The sequence below is a fragment of the Oncorhynchus gorbuscha genome, linkage group LG02 (assembly GCF_021184085.1).
Source record: "Oncorhynchus gorbuscha isolate QuinsamMale2020 ecotype Even-year linkage group LG02, OgorEven_v1.0, whole genome shotgun sequence".
NCBI lineage: Eukaryota > Metazoa > Chordata > Actinopteri > Salmoniformes > Salmonidae > Oncorhynchus > Oncorhynchus gorbuscha.
In genome coordinates, this window is record NC_060174.1 from 6,590,800 (window position 1) to 6,613,569 (window position 22,770).

Below are 22,770 nucleotides of genomic sequence, written 5' to 3' on the forward strand. Positions count from 1 at the left end.
TGTAGGGGGTAGTCTATCTCTCCCTGTAGGGGGTAGTCTATCTCTCCATGTAGGGGGTAGTCTATCTCTCCATGTAGAGGGTGGTCTATCTCTTCCTGTAGGGGGTAGTCTATCTCTCCATGTAGGGGGTAGTCTATCTCTCCATGTAGGGGGTAGTCTATCTCTCCATGTAGAGGGTAGTCTATCTCTCCATGTAGGGGGTAGTCTATCTCTCCATGTAGGGGGTAGTCTATCTCTCCATGTAGGGGGTAGTCTATCTCTCCATGTAGGGGGTAGTCTATCTCTCCATGTAGGGGTAGTCTATCTCTCCATGTAGGGGTAGTCTATCTCTCCCTGTAGGGGGTAGTCTATCTCTCCATGTAGAGGGTAGTCTATCTCTCCATGTAGAGGGTAGTCTATCTCTCCATGTAGGGGTAGTCTATCTCTCCATGTAGAGGGTAGTCTATCTCTCCATGTAGGGGGTAGTCTATCTCTCCATGTAGGGGGTAGTCTATCTCTCCATGTAGGGGGTAGTCTATCTCTCCATGTAGGGGTGGTCTATCTCTCCCTGTAGGGGGTGGTCTATCTCTCCCTGTAGGGGGTAGTCTATCTCCCATGTAGGGGGTAGTCTATCTCTCCATGTAGAGGGTAGTCTATCTCTCCATGTAGAGGGTAGTCTATCTCTCCATGTAGGGGGTAGTCTATCTCTCCATGTAGAGGGTAGTCTATCTCTCCATGTAGGGGGTAGTCTATCTCTCCATGTAGGGGGTAGTCTATCTCTCCATGTAGGGGGTAGTCTATCTCTCCATGTAGGGGGTAGTCTATCTCTCCCTGTAGGGGTGGTCTATCTCTCCCTGTAGGGGGTAGTCTATCTCTCCCTGTAGGGGGTAGTCTATCTCTCCATGTAGAGGGTAGTCTATCTCTCCATGTAGGGGGTAGTCTATCTCTCCCTGTAGGGGGTAGTCTATCTCTCCATGTAGAGGGTAGTCTATCTCTCCATGTAGGGGGTAGTCTATATCTCCCTGTAGAGGGTAGTCTATCTCTCCATGTAGAGGGTAGTCTATCTCTCCCTGTAGGGGGTAGTCTATCTCTCCCTGTAGGGGGTAGTCTATCTCTCCCTGTAGGGGGTAGTCTATCTCTCCATGTAGAGGGTAGTCTATCTCTCCCTGTAGAGGGTGGTCTATCTCTCCCTGTAGGGGGTAGTCTATATCTCCCTGTAGAGGGTAGTCTATCTCTCCCTGTAGGGGGTAGTCTATCTCTCCCTGTAGGGGGTGGTCTATCTCTCCATGTAGGGGGTAGTCTATCTCTCCATGTAGAGGGTAGTCTATCTCTCCCTGTAGAGGGTAGTCTATCTCTCCATGTAGGGGGTAGTCTATCTCTCCATGTAGAGGGTGGTCTATTTCTTCCTCACGCAACGATGTGAGTCAAAGAATCCAGCGCCAAGAAAAGTTAACATGCTGTATTGTTGTGAGTTAAACGTTTGACAAGACATGTTAACATGTTGTAATGTTGTGAGTTAAACGTTTGCGAATATGAGACTCTTTTCTTGAATTTTCACACCATTTCCATTTTGCTGACAAGCTACGTCATCAAGAGCTTTACAAATGTATACACTCAAAGACAACAGGGATTAACTTTGAATACATTAACTCGAAAGACAGTTTCCTGCAGGTGATTTTCAGAGAAATTCCTCACTCATATGGGAAGAATGAAGGAAATACATCTGAGTAAAATATGAGGGTTTGTTTAAGTAAAAAAAAAAAAGTTTATTCTTTTGTGTAATTGTTCTAGAAGTTAATGTAGACCGAATTAGTAGGCGAATGCAGATGATAACTGGGGAAAAAACAGATGAGACCGGCTTAGTTCATCCCGTTGTTTCATTATGGCTTTAATATAGTTAGAATGTAGAATACACTTTTTATTGCTTGTGGACTTGTTTGAAATGTTACTGCATTGTTAGGAGGGAAAGGGGGAAACCTAGTCAGTTGTACAACTGAAATGTATTCAACTGAAATGTGTCTTCCGCATTTTAACCCAATCAGAAAGGTGCTGTCTTAATCGACATCCACGTTCTCAGCGCCAAGCTAGTGACGTAAGCATTTCACTGCACCCTCTATAGCATCTGCTAAACTCTGTACTCAACCAATACACGTTGATTTGATGTTAAACATAAGGGGCTTGGAAAGATGAATAAACTGAAATGTTCATTTCACATTCAGAATTATTATTATTATATTATATTATTTTAGAATTATTATTATTATATTATATTATTTTAGAATTATTATAATTATATTATATTATTTTAGAATTATTATTTTTATATTATATTATTTTAGAATTATTATTTTTATATTATATTATTTTAGAATTATTATTATTATATTATATTATTTTAGAAATATTATTATTATAATATATTATTTTAGAATTATTCTTTTTATATTATATTATTTTAGAATTATTCTTTTTATATTATATTATTTTAGAATTATTATTTGATGTTGTTATTTTAGAATTATTCTTTTTATATTATATTATTTTCGAATTATTATTTTTATATGATATTATTTTAGAATTATTATTTTTATATTATATTATTTTAGAATTATTATTTTTATATTATATTATTTTAGAATTATTCTTTGTCTGGTGCTTTTTACCACCTTTTTTCTCTTTCTCTGGGTATTTCGTGATTTGTTGATACCCAGTTGGTAGTTACAATCGTGTCCAATCGCTGCAACTTTTTACGGACTCGGGAGAGGCGAAGGTCGAGAGCCGTGCGTCCTCCGAAACAAGACCCTGTCAATCTGCACTACATCCTGACACAATGCTCACCTCACCCGGTAGCCAGCCGCACCCAACGCTTCGGAGGAAAACACCGTACAACTGGCGACCAAAGTAAGCGTGCGCCTGACTCGCCACAAGGAGTCGTTAGAGCGCGATGAGACAAGGCCATCCCGGCCGTCCAAACCCTCCCCTAACAGGGACGACGCTGGGCCAATTTCGCGCCGGGTTTCCCGGTCGTGACCGGCTGCGACACAGCCTGGGTTTGAAGCCGGGTCTGGAGTGAAGTCTCTAGCACTGTGATGCAGTGCCTTAGACCACTGCACCACTCGGGAGGAAAGGGTTTTCAATTCTGAGTGACCTTTTTAAAAGTGTCAGACGACAGTTCAGAACAGGTAGGTGACGACAGAGATGAATGGCACTTGATTTAGTGTCCAAAATCAAAGCAAGGCAAAAAATGTACTGAATAACTTTCCCTGCATGCTTCGCAAGTTAAAGCATTTAGCAACAAATTCTGCATTAGCCACGGAGTGAAAGATTGTCAGCAAGAAATGAATCATTCAAAATCCTGGTGTAAAAATTCACAAATGAACCTGTGTCAAAATGACTGTGTTTTGTTTTCTTTCTCTTCGTCTTAGCGTCACTCACAAGATGGCTGTCAGTGTAAGCTTATTGCAATATGTTACGACAGGTGTGAATTGTTGTAGGGATGTAGTCACAGCTGCACCTCACCCAATGTGGACAGCCGCTGTAAAGAACAGGTTAAGGCATTGATGTGTTATAGCCCTCAGCTTAAGTGAGTTTGAGTTTATTTTTATTTTTACAGGGACAGTGCACATTAATCAATGTTTCAGTAAAAGTGCCGGATTTACCCAGCCGTCTAATACTCAACCACAGTGTCTGGGCAGGTTATTAAAAACAATTACAATTACAATTACAAAAACAATACAGACAGACAGACAGACAGACAGACAGACAGACAGACAGACAGACAGACAGACAGACAGACAGACAGACAGACAGACAGACAGACAGACAGACAGACAGACAGACAGACAGACAGACAGACAGACAGACAGACAGACAGACAGACAGACAGACAGACAGACAGACAGACAGACAGACAGACAGACAGACAGACAGACAGACAGACAGTGTTGATGTTTGAAGGGCTTTTCTCTTCTTCTCATAACGGCTGGTCGATGACCTCAGCTGGAGAACAGAAGAGAAGAGTTGACAGGGAGGATTTAAAGGTTCTGGAATACACTGTGTTTCACAGACAATGACAAGGAATTTAGTTGGAAAATGTGATGCGTCACAGTAGTACCACTGAGCTCAACCCACCAGTGACCTTCCAAAGCACACATGAACTGAAAACCAAACTGGGGACATTTGTTGAAGATTTTTTGGAATGTGGATAGAATAGAGGCTTTGGTATGCTGTAAACATTATTCATCTTATATCTGCCGGCATAAAAAGTAGTCAGTTGATTTCCTGAGAGAAGAAATCAGTGAGGATACCCTCCTTAGTACTCTCCTCTCCTTCTCCTTCTCCTCTCCTCTCCTCTCTTTCTCCTCTCCTCTCCTCTCCTCTCGTCTCCTCTCCTTCTCCTCTCCTCTCTTTCTCCTCTCCTCTCCTCTCCTCTCTTTCTCCTCTCCCCTCCTCTTTCTCCTCTCATCTTTCTCCTCTCCTCTCCTCTCTTTCTCCTGTCTCTCCTCTCCTCTCCTCTCTTCTCCTCTCTTTCTCCTCTCCTCTCTTTCTCCTCTCCTCTCCTCTCCTCTCTTTCTCCTCTCCTCTCCCCTCCTCTCTTTCTCCTCTCCTCTCTTTTACCTCTCCCCTCCTCTCTTTCTCCTCTCCTCTCCTCTCTTTCTCCTCTCTTTCTCCTCCCTTTCTCCTCTCTTTCTCCTCTCCCCTCCTCTCTTTCTCCTCTCCTCTCTTTCTCCTCCCTTTCTCCTCCCTTTCTCCTTTCTTTCTCCTCTCCTCTCCTCTTTCTCCTCTCCTCTCCTCTCTCTCCTCTCTCTCTCTCTCTCTCTCCTCTCCTCTCTTTCTCCTCTCCTCTCTCTCTCTCCTCTCCTCTCCTCTCCTCTCTTTCTCCTCTCCTCTCCTCTCTTTCTCCTCTCCCCTCCTCTCTTTCTCCTCTCCTCTCTTTCTCCTCTCCCCTCCTCTCTTTCTCCTCTCCTCTCCTATCTTTCTCCTCTCTTTATCCTCGCTTTTGTCCTCTCTTTCTCCTCTCCTCTCCTCTCTTTCTCCTCTCCTCTCCTCTCCTCTCTTTCTCCTCTCCTCTCCTCTTACTCCTCTCCTCTTTCTCCTCTCCTCTCTTCTCCTCTCTTTCTCCTCTCTCTCTCTCCTCTCCTCTCTTCTCTTTCTCCTCTCCTCTCCTCTCTTTCTCCTCTCCGCTCCTCTTTTTCTCCTCTCCTCTCCTCTCCTCTCCTCTCCTCTCCTCTCCTCTCTCTCTCTCCTCTCCTCTCCTCTCCTCTCCTCTCCTCTCCTCTCCTCTCTTTCTCCTCTCCTCTCATCTTTATCTCCTCTCCTCTCCTCTCCTCTCCTCTCCTCTCCTCTCCTCTCCTCTCCTCTCCTCTCCTCTCCTCTCCTCTCCTCTCTCTCCTCTCCTCTCCTCTTACTCCTCTCCTCTTTCTCCTCTCCTCTCCTCTCCTCTCCATCTCCTCTCCTCTCTTCTCTTCTCTTCTCTTCTCTTCTCTTCTCTTTCTCCTCTCCTCTCCTCTCTTTCTCCTCTCCGCTGCTATTTTTCTCCTCTCCTCTCCTCTCTTTCTCCTCTCCTCTCCTCTTTATCTCCTCTCTCCTCTGCCCCTTTCTCCTCTCCTCTCCTCAATATCTCCATTCCTCTCCTCTCCTCTCCTCTCCTTCTCCTCTTTCTCCTCTCCTCTCTTTTTCTCCTGACTCCCGTTACGTCTCACCACATTTCTGTGCTACTTTTTTCAATATCTGCTCTTTCTCAAATGTCACTTTGTTTGATACAAAGTGTAGATATTGTGAGGAGACCAGACAGAGATTTAGCCAATTGTTTAAAAAAAACACTGTTTTATCCTATATTTGTTAAATACAAAAACTCTTGTAGGATTGTATGAAAGCACCAGACTCCCCAGTTTCTTGCCAAGGCAATTTTCCAATTCATTCCAATGGAATGTGGGGCTTGGAGCCAGTGGTTCAGTATGGTGATGTTTATAGTACAAAGTACTCACCCCACTGAAGGATGTGTGTTTGATCACACTTGACTAATGTTCACAGTCACCGTGAAGTGGCACGGCAATATGGAAAATACGTGCACTAGTGTGTAGCTCTGGTTAATTTCCTAGTTTCTGATATGGCAGACGGACAAGGTGAATGGCGGATTGCGTTGCATGTTCTAATTGAATCCTTCCACATTGCTCTACGACCGCATTAATCACTCCCATAATTGAGTTACAGACGGTAATTAGCGGTGATTGGAAGCACGATGGGAATACGATGAGTCTACCCTTTGATTTGGCCTTTTTTGGATTCCGACTCATTCCAACTTGGGACTTGGGAGTGACCAGAGCGCCTCCTGCCTGTCGAGCCATGCCAAGCCCCTGGTACATTTATCCAGAGCAATAGAAGACTCTTGTGATCAAAGTCAAGTTGTCCAACACTAGCTGTCTCCTCAGATCCACATAGCCCATGTGCAGGTCCCTGGGTAACAGCTCCACATAGACCGTGTACAGGTAGGTAGAGTAATTAAAGTGACTATGCATAGATGATAACAACAGAGAGTAGCAGCGGTGTAAAGGGGGGAGGCAATGCAAATAGTCTGGGTAGCCATTGATTAGAATTTCAGGAGTTTTATGGCTTGGGAGTAGAAGATGTTTAGAAGCCATAACATCATGTTAATAAATGTGTCATCATTGTTAATTGGTTAATTTCCAAGTGAAATGGCTCACTGATATCCGACCTCTCCAGGACAAAAACAAACATCTGAAGTTAATCCAAACATAATAATATTTAAAGTACAATTTCTTTAATGAATTTGCAGTAACATAATATAACATTGTTTAAAATAATTTGCAGGTAACTAACTGCCAGTTTTTACTGTAAAATCAAATGACCTTTTTTACAGTGTTAAAAAAATGTATTTTTAACATTTGAGATTTTTTTTAAACATTCAAAGCAATTCAAATGTAATGATAAATAAAAAACAAATAAAAAATAAGGCCCATAAACAATAGTTGCCAGACTCCCTCACTCCCTCACTTGCTCACTCGCTCACTCCCTCACTCACTCCCTCACTCACTCCCTCACTCCATCACTCACTCCATCACTCCTCCATCACTCCCTTCCTTCCTCCCTCCCTCCCTCCCTCCCTCACTCACTCACTCACTCACTCACTCACTCACTTACTCACTCACTAACTCACTCCATCACTCACTCCATCACTCACTCCCTCACTCCCTCACTCCCACTCACTCACTCACTCACTCACTCCATCCCTCACTCCATCACTCACTCCCTCCCTCCCTCACCCACTCACTCACTCCAGCCCTCACTCACTCACTCCCTCACTCCATCACTCACTCCATCCCTCCCCTCCCCTCACTCACTCACTCACTCACTCACTTACCCACTCACTCACTCCCTCATTCACTCACTCACTCCCTCCATCACTCACTCACTCCCTCCCTCACCCACTCACTCCATCCCTCCCCTCCCCTCACTCACTCACTCACTCACTCACTCACTCACTCACTCACTCACTCACTCACTTACCCACTCACTCACTCCCTCATTCACTCACTCACTCCCTCACTCACTCACTCACTCCATCCCTCCCTCCCCTCCCCTCACTCACTCACTCACTCACTCACTCACTCACTCACTTACCCACTCACTCACTCCCTCATTCACTCACTCACTCCCTCACTCACTCACTCACTCACTCACTCACTCCATCCCTCCCCTCCCCTCACTCACTCACTCACTCACTTACCCACTCACTCACTCCCTCATTCACTCACTCACTCCCTCACTCACTCACTCACTCCATCCCTCCCCTCCCCTCACTCACTCACTCACTCACTCACTCACTCACTCACTCACTCACTTACCCACTCACTCCCTCCAGCCCTCACTCACTCACTCACTCACTCACTCACTCACTCCCTCATTCACTCACTCACTCCCTCACTCACTCACTCACTCCATCCCTCCCCTCCCCTCACTCACTCACTCACTCACTCACTCACTCACTCACTCACTCACTCACTCCCTCCCTCACCCACTCACTCACTTCACTGTATTCTATTCTACTGTATTTTAGTCAATGCCACTCCTACATTGCTCATCCTAATATTGATATATTTCTTAATACCATTATTTTACTTTTAGATTGCGTGTTTTGTTGTTTCGCTACACCTGCAATAACATCTGCTAAATATGTGTATGTGACCAATAATAATTTCATTTGATTTTGACCAATGGTAGACATGGAACTGAAATATCCTACTCAATTAGAAGTACTGTTACTTTAATGACATTTTATTCAAGTATAAGTACAATTATTGACTTTGAAATATACTCGAAAACTACTCGGAAAAGCTACTCAATTACAGTAACGAGACTAGTTGTAATCATTTACTTACATCTCTGGGGTTCGACTAGAGTCAAATCAAATCAAATCTAATGTATTTATATAGCCCTTCGTACCTCAGCTGATATCTCAAAGTGCTGTACAGAAACCCAGCCCAAAACCCCACACAGCAAGCAATGCAGGTGTAGAAGCACGGTGGCTAGGAAAAACTCCCTAGAAAGGCCAAAACCTAGGAAGAAACCTAGAGAGGAACCAGGCTATGTGGGGTGGCCAGTCCTCTTCTGGCTGTGCCGGGTGGAGATTATAACAGAACATGGCCAAGATGTTTAAATGTTCATAAATGACCAGCATGGTCCATTAATAATAAGGCAGAACAGTTGAAACTGGAGCAGCAGCACCGTAGAGCAGATGCTCTTCTCTGGGCTGTGTTTCTGTGCTTCTCTGGGCTGTGTTTCTGCCTTTCTCTGGGCTGTGTTTCTGTCCTTCTCTGGGCTGTGTTTCTGTCCTTCTCTGGGCTGTGTTTCTGTCCTTCTCTGGGCTGTGTTTCTGTCCTTCTCTGGGCTGTGTTTCTGTCCTTCTCTGGGCTGTGTTTCTGTCCTTCTCTGGGCTGTGTTTCTGTCCTTCTCTGGGCTGTGTTTCTGTCCATCTCTGGGCTGTGTTTCAGTCCTTCTCTGGGCTGTGTTTCTGTCCTTCTCTGGGCTGTGTTTCTGTCCTTCTCTGGGCTGTGTTTCTGTCCTTCTCTGGGCTGTGTTTCTGTCCTTCTCTGGGCTGTGTTTCTGTCCTTCTCTGGGCTGTGTTTCTGTCCTTCTCTGGGCTGTGTTTCTGTCCTTCTCTGGGCTGTGTTTCTGTCCATCTCTGTTTATGCCTGGATGCATGCTTGTGTGACTGTGAGTTAAAGTTGTGTGAGAGTGTTTTGAGCAACAGGAATGAAGAATTAGACAGATTTTTAGCAAGGGGTAGCAGGGAAATACCACTAATTTCCCCCAGCCCCTGACCACTAACACCAATTGAGATCTTGGAGGTCGGAGGTCCCTGGATTAGAGAGGCCCACCTGCCTGAGGTTGGTATGGCCGGGTTACGCATTAACATGAGTGGCCCTTACCCTGTGGGTGAAAGTCCCGATGGTTCAGCAGGGAGGATTTTTTTGGGCACAAACAATATGTTGAACTTCATGAGAAATGTATTTAAATGACACATAGGAACATCTGCATCTCTGCTAAACTGCACGTAATGCCTGACAATGATCCAGTAAAGCATGGCTATGGTATCTGGTCTACAGTTTGTCCGAAGCAGTTCCTCAAATTTCTCTTTACGTATTGGTCAATGGAGATCATATTTTTGGGCCACCTCTTCCTCTCCTCTCCTCTCCTCTCCTCTCCTCTCCTCTCCTTCTCCTCTCCTCTCCTCTCCTCTCCTCTCCTCTCCTCTCCTCTCCTCTCCTTTTCTTTCCTTTCCTTTCCTCTCCTCACTTTCTCCTCTCCTCTCCTCTCCTCTCCTCTCCTCTCCTCTCCTCTCCTCTCCTCTCTCTCCTCTCCTCTCTTTCCCCATCTCCTCTCCTCTCTTCTCTTTCTCCTCTCTTTCTCCTCTCCTCTCTTTCTCCTATCTCTCTCCTCTCTTTCTCTTTCCACTGAGTCAAAACTTATTATTTCCATTGTGATGGTGCAGAAAACATATATTTTTTTAAATAAAACATTTTAACTTTCTGTCATAAAGAACACATGTTGAAGTTCATTAAAAACATGCTTTCCCCATCTTCTCTTGAGGTTAAAAACATGACTATGGTAAGTGCCTCTCTTCAGCTTAATTAAATCATCAAAGTTAATCTAGTGCCTGAGATAGGGCACTAAGCAGTTTTTATTTTAATCTAAACATAAACGATGCATCCTATTAGGGCTCCACAAAATAAAATGTAAAATGTTAAAGTGTAGGTTTAGGTCTTTGTGCTTCAAATGAGTGGTACTATACAGTGGTCTTATGGTGGGTTCGTAACCAAGTGGGAAGTGGGCTTTTACCACATCTGTGAAAAATCCACTTGAACGGCCATCCAGCTGGTAAATACTAGATTAAATCAGCTTGTGACAGGGGGAATGGAAACTTGTTGTGTTCAAGAAGAGTCGAACCAGCTCACCTGCTTTTCCACTATGATTTGAACATTAGATGTTGTAACGCTCGTCGTTGGAATGAGGTGAGGACCAAAGCGCAGCGTGGTAAGTGTTCATCACTATATTTATTAAACAGAGAACACTAAACAAAATAACAAAGGAGAACAAAACGAAACAGTTCTGTAACGTGACAGACACATAACAGAAAACAATCACCCACACCACACTGGTGGGAAAAGGCTACCTAAGTTTGATTCTCAATCAGAGACAACTAACGACACCTACCTCTGATTGAGAACCATACCAGGCCAAACACATAAACACAACATAGAAAAACGAACATCGACTACCTTCCCAACTCAGCCCCTGACCAACCTAAAACAAAGACAGAACAACATAACTAAGATCAGAACGTGACAGATGTTCAGTGTTTCTTTTGAAATAAATATTTTAAAAGACCAATTTGAAATATTTCACATGTATAATTTTTTTTTTGAAGTATCTAAAAATCAAGATGTTTTTCTCAATATAGGGTGTAAATTAGTTTACTGAACAGACATTACAAATTCACATTTTTTATTCGACAAGTTTAAAAGATTGACATTTCGGTCTTCAACGGCCTTCTTCAGAATAATCACATAGGGAATGGATAAGTTCGTATAAGGCATGGGTAAGACAATTAGAGAGAAAACACTCTTCAGACGGTGGTCCTAATTAGAGACAGTGTGGTAAACCATACAGGTTGGTACTTGTGGGTGTGGTGTGCTGTGGTCAATGTCTCCACCTGTTTTGGTGACTCGTACGTCCAGAAAGTCTCGTACTCCCTTGTCATGCTCCATAGCAAAGCGCAGGTTTTTTATGTTGAGCATTGCGACTTTTCCTGTCCGATGCTTCAGTCTGAACAGCATCTATTGGTTTTCACCAGGTTTTTGCAGACGAAGGGAGCATATCCACGTGACGGTCAGGACCTCGTTTCCCTCTATTTTGACAGGTAGTTGTCATATCGATCCCGTTAGCGGGATTGCAGCCATAGCAACATCAGCATTACGATGATCTTACCAGATGCATTATTATTTACGAGCAAACTAAAGAGTATTTCCCAACCAAGTACATAGAAAGAAAGTGTGTTGAATTATGATAGGATTGAAAGAAAAGCCGAGCTGTTCTGGTGTCAGTATTCTTCACTCAAATCTTTGATTTAACATTAGAATTATTCGACAAAACTGACGGTGGATCGGGTCCTAGAGAGATATTACCACTTATAGCTGCAGATATTGAGGCTGCTTACTGTGCCTTACTATCATTGGGCTCATCATTGGGCACATCATTGGGCTCATCGTTGAGCTCATCGTTGGGCTCATCATTGGGCACATCATTGGGCTCATCGTTGGGCACATCATTGGGCTCATCTTTGGGCTCATTATTGGGCTCATCGTTGGGCTCATCGTTGGGCTCATTATTGGGCTCATCGTTGGGCTCATCGTTGGGCTCATCTTTGGGCACATCATTGGGCTCATCGTTGGGCACATCATTGGGCACATCTTTGGGCTCATCATTAGGCACATCATTGGGCTCATCATTGGGCTCATCATTGGGCTCATCATTGGGCACATCTTTGGGCTCATCGTTGGGCACATCATTGGGCTCATCATTGGGCTCATCATTGGGCACATCTTTGGGCTCATCGTTGGGCACATCATTGGGCTCATCATTGGGCTCATCATTGGGCTCATCATTGGGCACATCTTTGGGCTCATCGTTGGGCACATCATTGGGCTCATCACTGGGCTCATCATTGGGCACATCTTTGGGCTCATCGTTGGGCACATCATTGGGCTCATCATTGGGCTCATCATTGGGCACATCTTTGGGCTCATCGTTGGGCTCATCATTGGGCTCATCATTGGGCTCATCATTGGGCTCATCTAGGATATTCTGTGAATAAAGTGGTGGATGTCACGACTTCCACCGAAGGTGGCTCCTCTTCCTGTTCGGGCGGCGCTCGGCGGTCTACTAGGCGCCACCGATCCCTTTTTCCTTTTCTGTTAGTTTAGTTTCATTAGTTGCACCTGTTCCTTTTGTGTTTCTTGATTTTTGGTCTATTTAAACCTGTTAGGATGCTTAGGTTGGTGTGGGATTATTTGTGTTCTCTGTCGGTTGTAGGTGTTTTCATTGTTCTCCGGATCATTTTCTCTGTGTTTGGGCTGGTCAGTGTTTATGCGCCCTGTATTTGGCGTGACCATTTTGTGCCTGAAGAGAAAAAAATCTACAAATCACTGAACCCTCTCTGTACCTGACTCCTGCCTACCACTCCCAGTAACCCCTCTGCTCTCTGCGCCTGACTCCTGCCTACCACTCCTAGTAACCCCTCTGCGCCTGACTCCTACCCACCACTCCTAGTAACCCCTCTGCTCTCTGTGCCTGACTCCTACCCACCACTCCTAGTAACCCCTCTGCTCTCTGCGCCTGACTCCTGCCTACCACTCCTAGTAACCCCTCTGCTCTCTGCGCCTGACTCCTGCCTACCACTCCTAGTAACCCCTCTGCTCTCTGCGTCTGACTCCTGCCTACCACTCCTAGTAACCCCTCTGCTCTCTGCATCTGACTCCTGCCTACCACTCCTAGTAACCCCTCTGCTCTCTGCGCCTGACTCCTACCTACCACTCCTAGTAACCCCTCTGCTCTCTCCGTCTGACTCCTGCCTACCACTCCTAGTAACCCCTCTGCTCTCTGCGTCTGACTCCTGCCTACCACTCCTAGTAACCCCTCTGCTCTCTGCGCCTGACTCCTGCCTACCACTCCTAGTAACCCCTCTGCTCTCTGCGTCTGACTCCTGCCTACCACTCCTAGTAACCCCTCTGCTCTCTGCGTCTGACTCCTGCCTACCACTCCTAGTAACCCCTCTGCTCTCTGCGCCTGACTCCTACCCATCACTCCTAGTAACCCCTCTGCTCTCTGCGCCTGACTCCTGCCTACCACTCCTAGTAACCCCTCTGCTCTCTGCGCCTGACTCCTACCCATCACTCCTAGTAACCCCTCTGCTCTTTGCGTCTGACTCCTGCCTACCACTCCTAGTAATCCCTCTGCTCTCTCCGTCTGACTCCTGCCTACCACTCCTAGTAACCCCTCTGCTCTCTGCGTCTGACTCCTGCTTACCACTCCTAGTAACCCCTCTGCTCTCTGCGTCTGACTCCTACCCACCACTCCTAGTAACCCGTGACTGTGGTCTGCATCACTCATAATGTGCAAAGGTTTTTAAAAGAGTCAAGTTACTAACATATGCTCCAGGAAACAGCTACTAAAGATACACCGTAAGATGTTAATTAATGCTATTAACACTCTGAGAAACGAGGCCCCAGAAGCGGCGGTTGCCACATGGGAACTTCAAACATTCTTCGGATTCACCGAAGCGACTAGACAACAAAGCTGTAGACAACAACAGAGTTAGATATCCTGGAGGCGATTGAGAAAGAGAGAGAGAGAGAGAGAGAGAGAGAGAGAGAGAGAGAGAGAGAGAGAGAGAGAGAGAGAGAGAGAGGAGGAGCTAAAAGATTCACAGCTTTTATTAAAGACATCATTCCATTGATTTCCTGTCAGCGTCCACCCTGATGACATCGATGGAGTGAGGGATTAGAAGAAGAGAAGAAGAAGAAGTGAAGGATTCCAGGCAGCTCTCCTCCTTCTTTTCACCAAAAGACCCAGACAACCCAGATAGGCTGTGCCAAAGTGAGCCGTCTCATCAGTAATGAAGACATTATTCCGAGGCCTCCCTATCCATATTTGATGAGAAGGCCAGCCACAATTATGTAGACCCTTCTGTGGCTCTGGAAGCTGATTGATAGTTCCCACACCGAGAGGATTGTGGGTCAGTTGGCTGGCTTATGTAACAGCCGAAGAACGCCCTTCGACCTTCCTCCACTGCTGTTAAGTCCCAAGTGGGGCCGAGCCTAGTCTATATGGATGGTCCACATGTGCTTCTTAATGAATTAAAAAGAGCAATTTAGGCCTCTTTACCTCCCAGTGGAACTGATTTTATCTGTTGAACACTCACCTGGTGAACCCGACCGGTATCGCAGTGTTTTATCATAATATATTTTCAACTAGAAAGGTTATTCACAACTCCTCGGACTGGAAAGTGTTAGCAGTTACAAATGAAAGTGCCTGGGGGCAGTGCTGTTTTAATTGTCCATGTGTGACTCTCACCCACGATGGCAAATTGGCACATTGATGTAGCCCTAACATTGCTATCTTCTGGAAGGCATTACCAGGTACATATGGTTAGAGTATAGTGTGTGTGTGTGTGTGTGTGTGTGTGTGTGTGTGTGTGTGTGTGTGTGTGTGTGTGTGTGTGTGTGTGTGTGTGTGTGTGTGTGTGTGTGTGTGTGTGTGTGTGTGTGTGTGTGTGTGTGTGTGTGTGTGTGTGTGTGTGTGTGTGTGTGTGTGTGTGTGTGTGTGTGTGTGTGTGTGTGTGTGTGTGTGTGTGTGTGTGTGTGTGTGTGCGTGTGTGTGTATGTACACTACCGTTCAAACGTTTGGGGTTACTTAGAAATGTCCTTGTTTTTGAAAGAAAAGCACATTTTTTTGTCCATTAAATTAACATCAAATTGATCAGAAATACAGTGTAGACATTGTTAATTAATGTTGTACGTGACTATTGTAGCTGGAAAAGGCAGATTTTTGGGGAATATCTACACAGGTATATCAAGGCCCATTATCAGCAGCCATCACTCCTGTGTTCCAATGGCATGTTGTGTTAGCAGGCCTTCTAGGCAGAGTTCCTCTGTGTCTGTGTTCTTTTGCCCATCTTAATCTTTTCTTGTTATTGGCCAGTCTGAGGTTCGGCTTTGCAACTCTGCCTAGAAGGCCAGCATCCTTGAGTCGCCCCTTCACTGCATTTTCATTTTTATTTAACTTGGCAAGTTAGTTAAGGACAAATTCTTATTTTCAATGATGGCCTGGAAAAACATATTTTTTACCATGTCAGTTCAGGGATTTGATAATAATAATATAATATATGCCATTTAGCAGACGCTTTTATCCAAAGCGACTTACAGTCATGTGTGCATACATTCTACGTATGGGTGGTCCCAGGGATCGAACCCTGTTTGAACCCTGGCGTTACAAGCGCCATGCTCTACCAACTGAGCTACAGAAGGACCCCAACCTTCTGTAGCTCAACCTTTCAGTTACTAGTCCAACACTCTAACCACTAGGCTACCTGCCACCCCGAAGTTGAGACTGGTGTTTTGCGGGTACTATTTAATGAAGCTGCCAGTTGAGGACTTGTGAGGCGTCTGTTTCTCAAACTAGACTCTCTAATGTACTTGTCCTCTTGCTCAGTTGTGCACCGGGGCCTCCCACTCCTCTTTCTATTCTGGTTAGAGACAGTTTGCGCTGATCTGTGAAGGGAGTAGTACGAGATCTTCAGTTCCTTGACAATTTTTCGCGTGGAATAGCTTTCATTTCTCAGAACAAGAATAGACTGACGAGTATGAGAAGAAAGTCCTTTGTTTCTGGCCATTTTGAGCCTGTAATCGAACCTACAAATGCTGATGCTATCGAAAGGCCAGTTTTATTGCATCTTTAACCAGAACAACAGTTTTCAGCTGTGCTAACATAATTGCAAAAGGGCTTTCTAATGATCAATTAACCTTTTAAAATGACAAACTTGGATTAGCTAACACAATGTGCCATTGGTTGCTGATAATGGGCCTCTGTACACCTATGTAGATATTCCATAAAAAAATCTGCCATTTCCAGCTACAACAGTCATTTACAACATTAACAATGTCTACACTGTATTTCGGATCAATTTGATGTTATTTAATGGACAAAAAAAAACGTGCTTTTCTTTCAAAAACAAGGACATTTCTAAGTCACCCCAAACGGAACGGTAGTGTACGTGTGTGGGTAAGGACGAGATAGGGGAAACGAGGCAAAGAAGGACATTCAGAGACACTTCAAATTCTCTTTTTATTTCAACAAAAAGTATTTCAAGTATTTTCACGTGGAGACAACCTGGGCTCCATCATGCAATGACATCCATCTTTATCTTCCTAACGTAACTTCTGACATTCACTGTGCCGTGAGTACATATGAAAGCAGCATTCAACTGCTAGTCAACGATGGAGGCAGCTCTTTGAGTCAGTGAGGTACGTAGCTGACTGAGAGAGGAGTGTGTGTGATTTGTGAGTCACAAACAAAACACACACACACACACACACACACACACACACACACACACACACACACACACACACACACACACACACACACACACACACACACACACACACACACACACACACACACACACACACACACACACACACACATACACACACACACACACACACACACACTGCATTTTGAATCTATCTACTCAATATTTCACAGATTAACTCTGAAATTATCCACTCACAATGTTTTAGTCAAAGAGGTTTGAAATTGCATCGTAGGCACTTCTAAAAATTCTCTTTAATAGAGATGAAAATATAAAGCTTTGGAGCGGGTAATTGGATGAAACTTCGAGAACCTCTCAGGCCTCGCTTCATTTTTAACGATAATCGAAAGATGAGAAGAACTAAATGACATCTCTGGATTAGCAAATGCTTACACTGATGCAGCGGGTGTTCAACTCAGTCTTGTTACAGTTGGTCAATAGCATTCTCAGAGCTAGACTGTTAAAAACAACCTCTTCTTGGAGCAGCATCAATTTCGACCTTCTATGCTATGCTTAATTCAACTGTCATTTTCATTTCTAGATCATGATAATTAGTGATGGGACGTTCAAGAATATACGGCTATTTTTTAAAAAGCTCTTTTTGGTGAACATCGGGATCTGAAACGAATCAGTGAAAGAGCCGTTGATTTGGCTCCCTGATTTGCATACTGCCACAAGTACGTACTGTTACTACTGCATACTACCACTACTACGTACTGTTACTACTGCATACTACCACTACTACGTACTGTTACTACTGCATACTACCACTACTACATACTGTTACTACTGCATACTACCACTACTACGTACTGTTACTACTGCATACTACCACTACTACGTACTGTTACTACTGCATACTACCACTACTACGTACTGTTACTACTGCATACTACCACTACTGCACACTGTTACTACTGCATACTACCACTACTACGTACTGTTACTACTGCATACTACCACTACTACGTACTGTTACTACTGCATACTACCACTACTACGTACTGTTACTACTGCATACTACCACTACTACGTACTGTTACTACTGCATACTACCACTACTACGTACTGTTACTACTGCATACTACCACTACTACGTACTGTTACTACTGCATACTACCACTACTACGTACTGTTACTACTGCATACTACCACTACTACGTACTGTTACTACTGCATTACTACTGCATACTACCACTACTACGTACTGTTACTACTGCATACTACCACTACTACGTACTGTTACTACTGCATACTACCACTACTACGTACTGTTACTACTGCATACTACCACTACTACGTACTGTTACTACTGCATACTACCACTACTACGTACTGTTACTACTGCATACTACCACTACTACGTACTGTTCTACTGCATACTACCACTACTACGTACTGTTACTACTGCATACTACCACTACTACGCCACTACTGTTACTACTGCATACTACCACTACTACGTACTGTTACTACTGCATACTACCACTACTACGTACTGTTACTACTGCATACTACCACTACTACGTACTGTTACTACTGCATACTACCACTACTACGTACTGTTACTACTGCATACTACCACTACTACGTACTGTTACTACTGCATACTACCACTACTACGTACTGTTACTACTGCATACTACCACTACTACGTACTGTTACTACTGCATACTACCACTACTACGTACTGTTACTACTGCATACTACCACTACTACGTACTGTTACTACTGCATACTACCACTACTACGTACTGTTACTACTGCATACTACCACTACTACGCACTGTTACTACTGCATACTACCACTACTACGTACTGTTACTACTGCATACTACCACTACTACGTGTTACTACTGCATACTACCACTACTACGTACTGTTACTACTGCATACTACCACTACTACGTACTGTTACTACTGCATACTACCACTACTACGTACTGTTACTACTGCATACTACCACTACTACGTACTGTTACTACTGCTGTTACTACTGCATACTACCACTACTACGTACTGTTACTACTGCATACTACCACTTACGTACTGTTACTACTGCATACTACCACTACTACGTACTGTTACTACTGCATACTACCACTACTACGCACTGTTACTACTGCATACTACCACTACTACGCACTGTTACTACTGCATACTACCACTGTATACTGTTACTACTGCATACTACCACTACTACGTACTGTTACTACTGCATACTACCACTACTACGTACTGTTACTACTGCATACTACCACTACTACGCACTGTTACTACTGCATACTACCACTACTACGTACTGTTACTACTGCATACTACCACTACTACGTGTTACTACTGCATACTACCACTACTACGTACTGTTACTACTGCATACTAGCCACTACTACGTTGTTACTACTGCATTACTACTGTATACTACTGCATACTACCACTACTACGTACTGTTACTACTGCATACTACCACTACTACGTACTGTTACTACTGCATACTACTACTATGTACTGTTACTACTGCATACTACCACTACTACGTACTGTTACTACTGCATACTACCACTACTACGTACTGTTACTACTGTACTACCACTACTACGTTTACTACTGCATACTACCACTACTACGTACTACTGCATACTACCACTACTACGTACTGTTACTACTGCATACTACCACTACTACGAACTACTGCATACTCACTACTACGTACTGTTACTACTGCATACTACCACTACTACGTACTGTTACTACTGCATACTACCACTACTACGTAACTACATACTACCACTACTATGTACTGTTACTACTGCATACTACCACTACTACGATTTACTACTGCATACTAACTACTACGTACTGTTACTACTGCATACTACCACTACTATGTACTGTTACTACTGCATACTACCACTACTACGTACTGTTACTACTGCATACTACCACTACTACGTACTGTTACTACTGCATACTACCACTACTACGTACTGTTAATACTGCATACTGTTACTACTGCATACTGTTACTACTGCATACTACCACTACTACGTACTGTTACTACTGCATATTGTTACTACTGCATACTGCTACTTTTGCATACTGTTACTACTGCATACTGTTACTACTGCATACTGTTACTACTGCATACTGCTACTTTTGCATACTGTTACTACTGCATACTGTTAATTCTGCATACTGTTACTACTGCATACTGTTACTACTGCATACTGCTACTTTTGCATACTGTTACTACTGCATACTGTTACTACTGCATACTGTTACTACTGCATACTGTTACTTTTGCATACTGCTACTTTTGCATACTGTTACTACTGCATACTGTTACTACTGCATACTGCTACTTTTGCATACTGTTACTACTGCATACTGTTACTACTGCATACTGTTACTACTGCATACTGTTACTTTTGCATACTTTTACTACTGCATACTGTTACGCATACTGTTACTATACTGTTACTACTGCATACTGTTACTATTGCATACTGCTACTTTTGCATACTGTTACTACTGCATACTGTTACTACTGCATACTGTTACTACTGCATACTGCTACTTTTGCATACTGTTACTACTACGTACTGTTACTACTGCATACTACCACTACTACGTACTGTTACTACTGCATACTACCACTACTACGTACTGTTACTACTGCATACTACCACTACTACGTACTGTTACTACTGCATACTGCCACTACTACGTACTGTTACTACTGCATACTGCCACTACTACGTACTGTTACTACTGCATACTGCCACTACTACGTACTGTTACTACTGCATACTACCACTACTATGTACTGTTACTACTGCATACTACCACTACTACGTACTGTTACTACTGCATACTACCACTACTACGTACTGTTACTACTGCATACTACCAGTACTACGTACTGTTACTACTGCATACTACCACTACTACGTACTGTTACTACTGCATACTACCACTACTACGTACTGTTACTACTGCATACTACCACTACTACGTACTGTTACTACTGCATACTGCTACTTTTGCATACTGTTACTACTGCATACTGTTAATACTGCATACTGTTACTACTGCATACTGTTACTACTGCATACTGTTACTTTTGCATACTGTTACTACTGCATACTGTTACTGCTGCATACTGTTACTACTGCATACTGTTACTACTGCATACTGTTACTTTTGCATACTGCTACTTTTGCATACTGTTACTACTGCATACTGTTACTACTGCATACTGCTACTTTTGCATACTGTTACTACTGCATACTGTTACTACTGCATACTGTTACTACTGCATACTGTTACTTTTGCATACTGTTACTACTGCATACTGTTACTACTGCATACTGTTACTACTGCATACTGTTACTATTGCATACTGCTACTTTTGCATACTGTTACTACTGCATACTGTTACTACTGCATACTGTTACTACTGCATACTGCTACTTTTGCATACTGTTACTACTACATACTGTTACTACTGCATACTACCACTACTACGTACTGTTACTACTGCATACTACCACTACTACGTACTGTTACTACTGCATACTACCACTACTACGTACTGTTACTACTGCATACTACCACTACTACGTACTGTTACTACTGCATACTGCCACTACTACGTACTGTTACTACTGCATACTGCCACTACTACGTACTGTTACTACTGCATACTGCCACTACTACGTACTGTTACTACTGCATACTACCACTACTACGTACTGTTACTACTGCATACTACCACTACTACGTACTGTTACTACTGCATACTACCACTACTACGTATGTTACTACTGCATACTACCACTACTACGTACTGTTACTACTGCATACTACCACTACTACGCATGTTACTACTGCATACTACCACTACTGCGTATTGTTACAACTGCATACTGCCACTACTACGTACTGTTACTACTGCATACTACCACTACTACGTACACTACTGCATACTACCACTACTACGTACTGTTACTACTGCATACTACCACTACTACGTTGTTACTACTGCATACTACCACTACTACGTACTGTTACTACTGCATACTACCACTACTACGTACTGTTACTACTGCATACTACCACTACTACGTACTGTTACTACTGCATACTACCACTACTACGTACTGTTACTACTGCATACTGCCACTACTACGTACTGTTACTACTGCATACTACCACTACTACATACTGTTACTACTGCATACTACCACTACTACGTACTGTTACTACTGCATACTACCACTACTACGTACTGTTACTACTGCATACTACCACTACTACGTACTGTTAATACTGCATACTGTTACTACTGCATACTGTTACTACTGCATACTACCACTACTACGTACTGTTACTACTGCATACTGTTACTACTGCATACTGCTACTTTTGCATACTGTTACTACTGCATACTGTTACTACTGCATACTGTTACTACTGCATACTGCTACTTTTGCATACTGTTACTACTGCATACTGTTAATACTGCATACTGTTACTACTGCATACTGTTACTACTGCATACTGCTACTTTTGCATACTGTTACTACTGCATACTGTTACTACTGCATACTGTTACTTTTGCATACTGTTACTACTGCATACTGTTACTACTGCATACTGTTACTACTGCATACTGTTACTTTTGCATACTGCTACTTTTGCATACTGTTACTACTGCATACTGTTACTACTGCATACTGCTACTTTTGCATACTGTTACTACTGCAAACTGTTACTACTGCATACTGTTACTACTGCATACTGTTACTTTTGCATACTGTTACTACTGCATACTGTTACTACTGCATACTGTTACTACTGCATACTGTTACTACTGCATACTGCTACTTTTGCATACTGTTACTACTGCATACTGTTACTACTGCATACTGTTACTACTGCATACTGCTACTTTTGCATACTGTTACTACTGCATACTGTTACTACTGCATACTGTTACTACTGCATACTGCTACTTTTGCATACTGTTACTACTGCACACTGCTACTTTTGCATACTGTTACTACTGCATACTGTTACTACTGCATACTGTTACTACTGCATACTGTTACTACTGC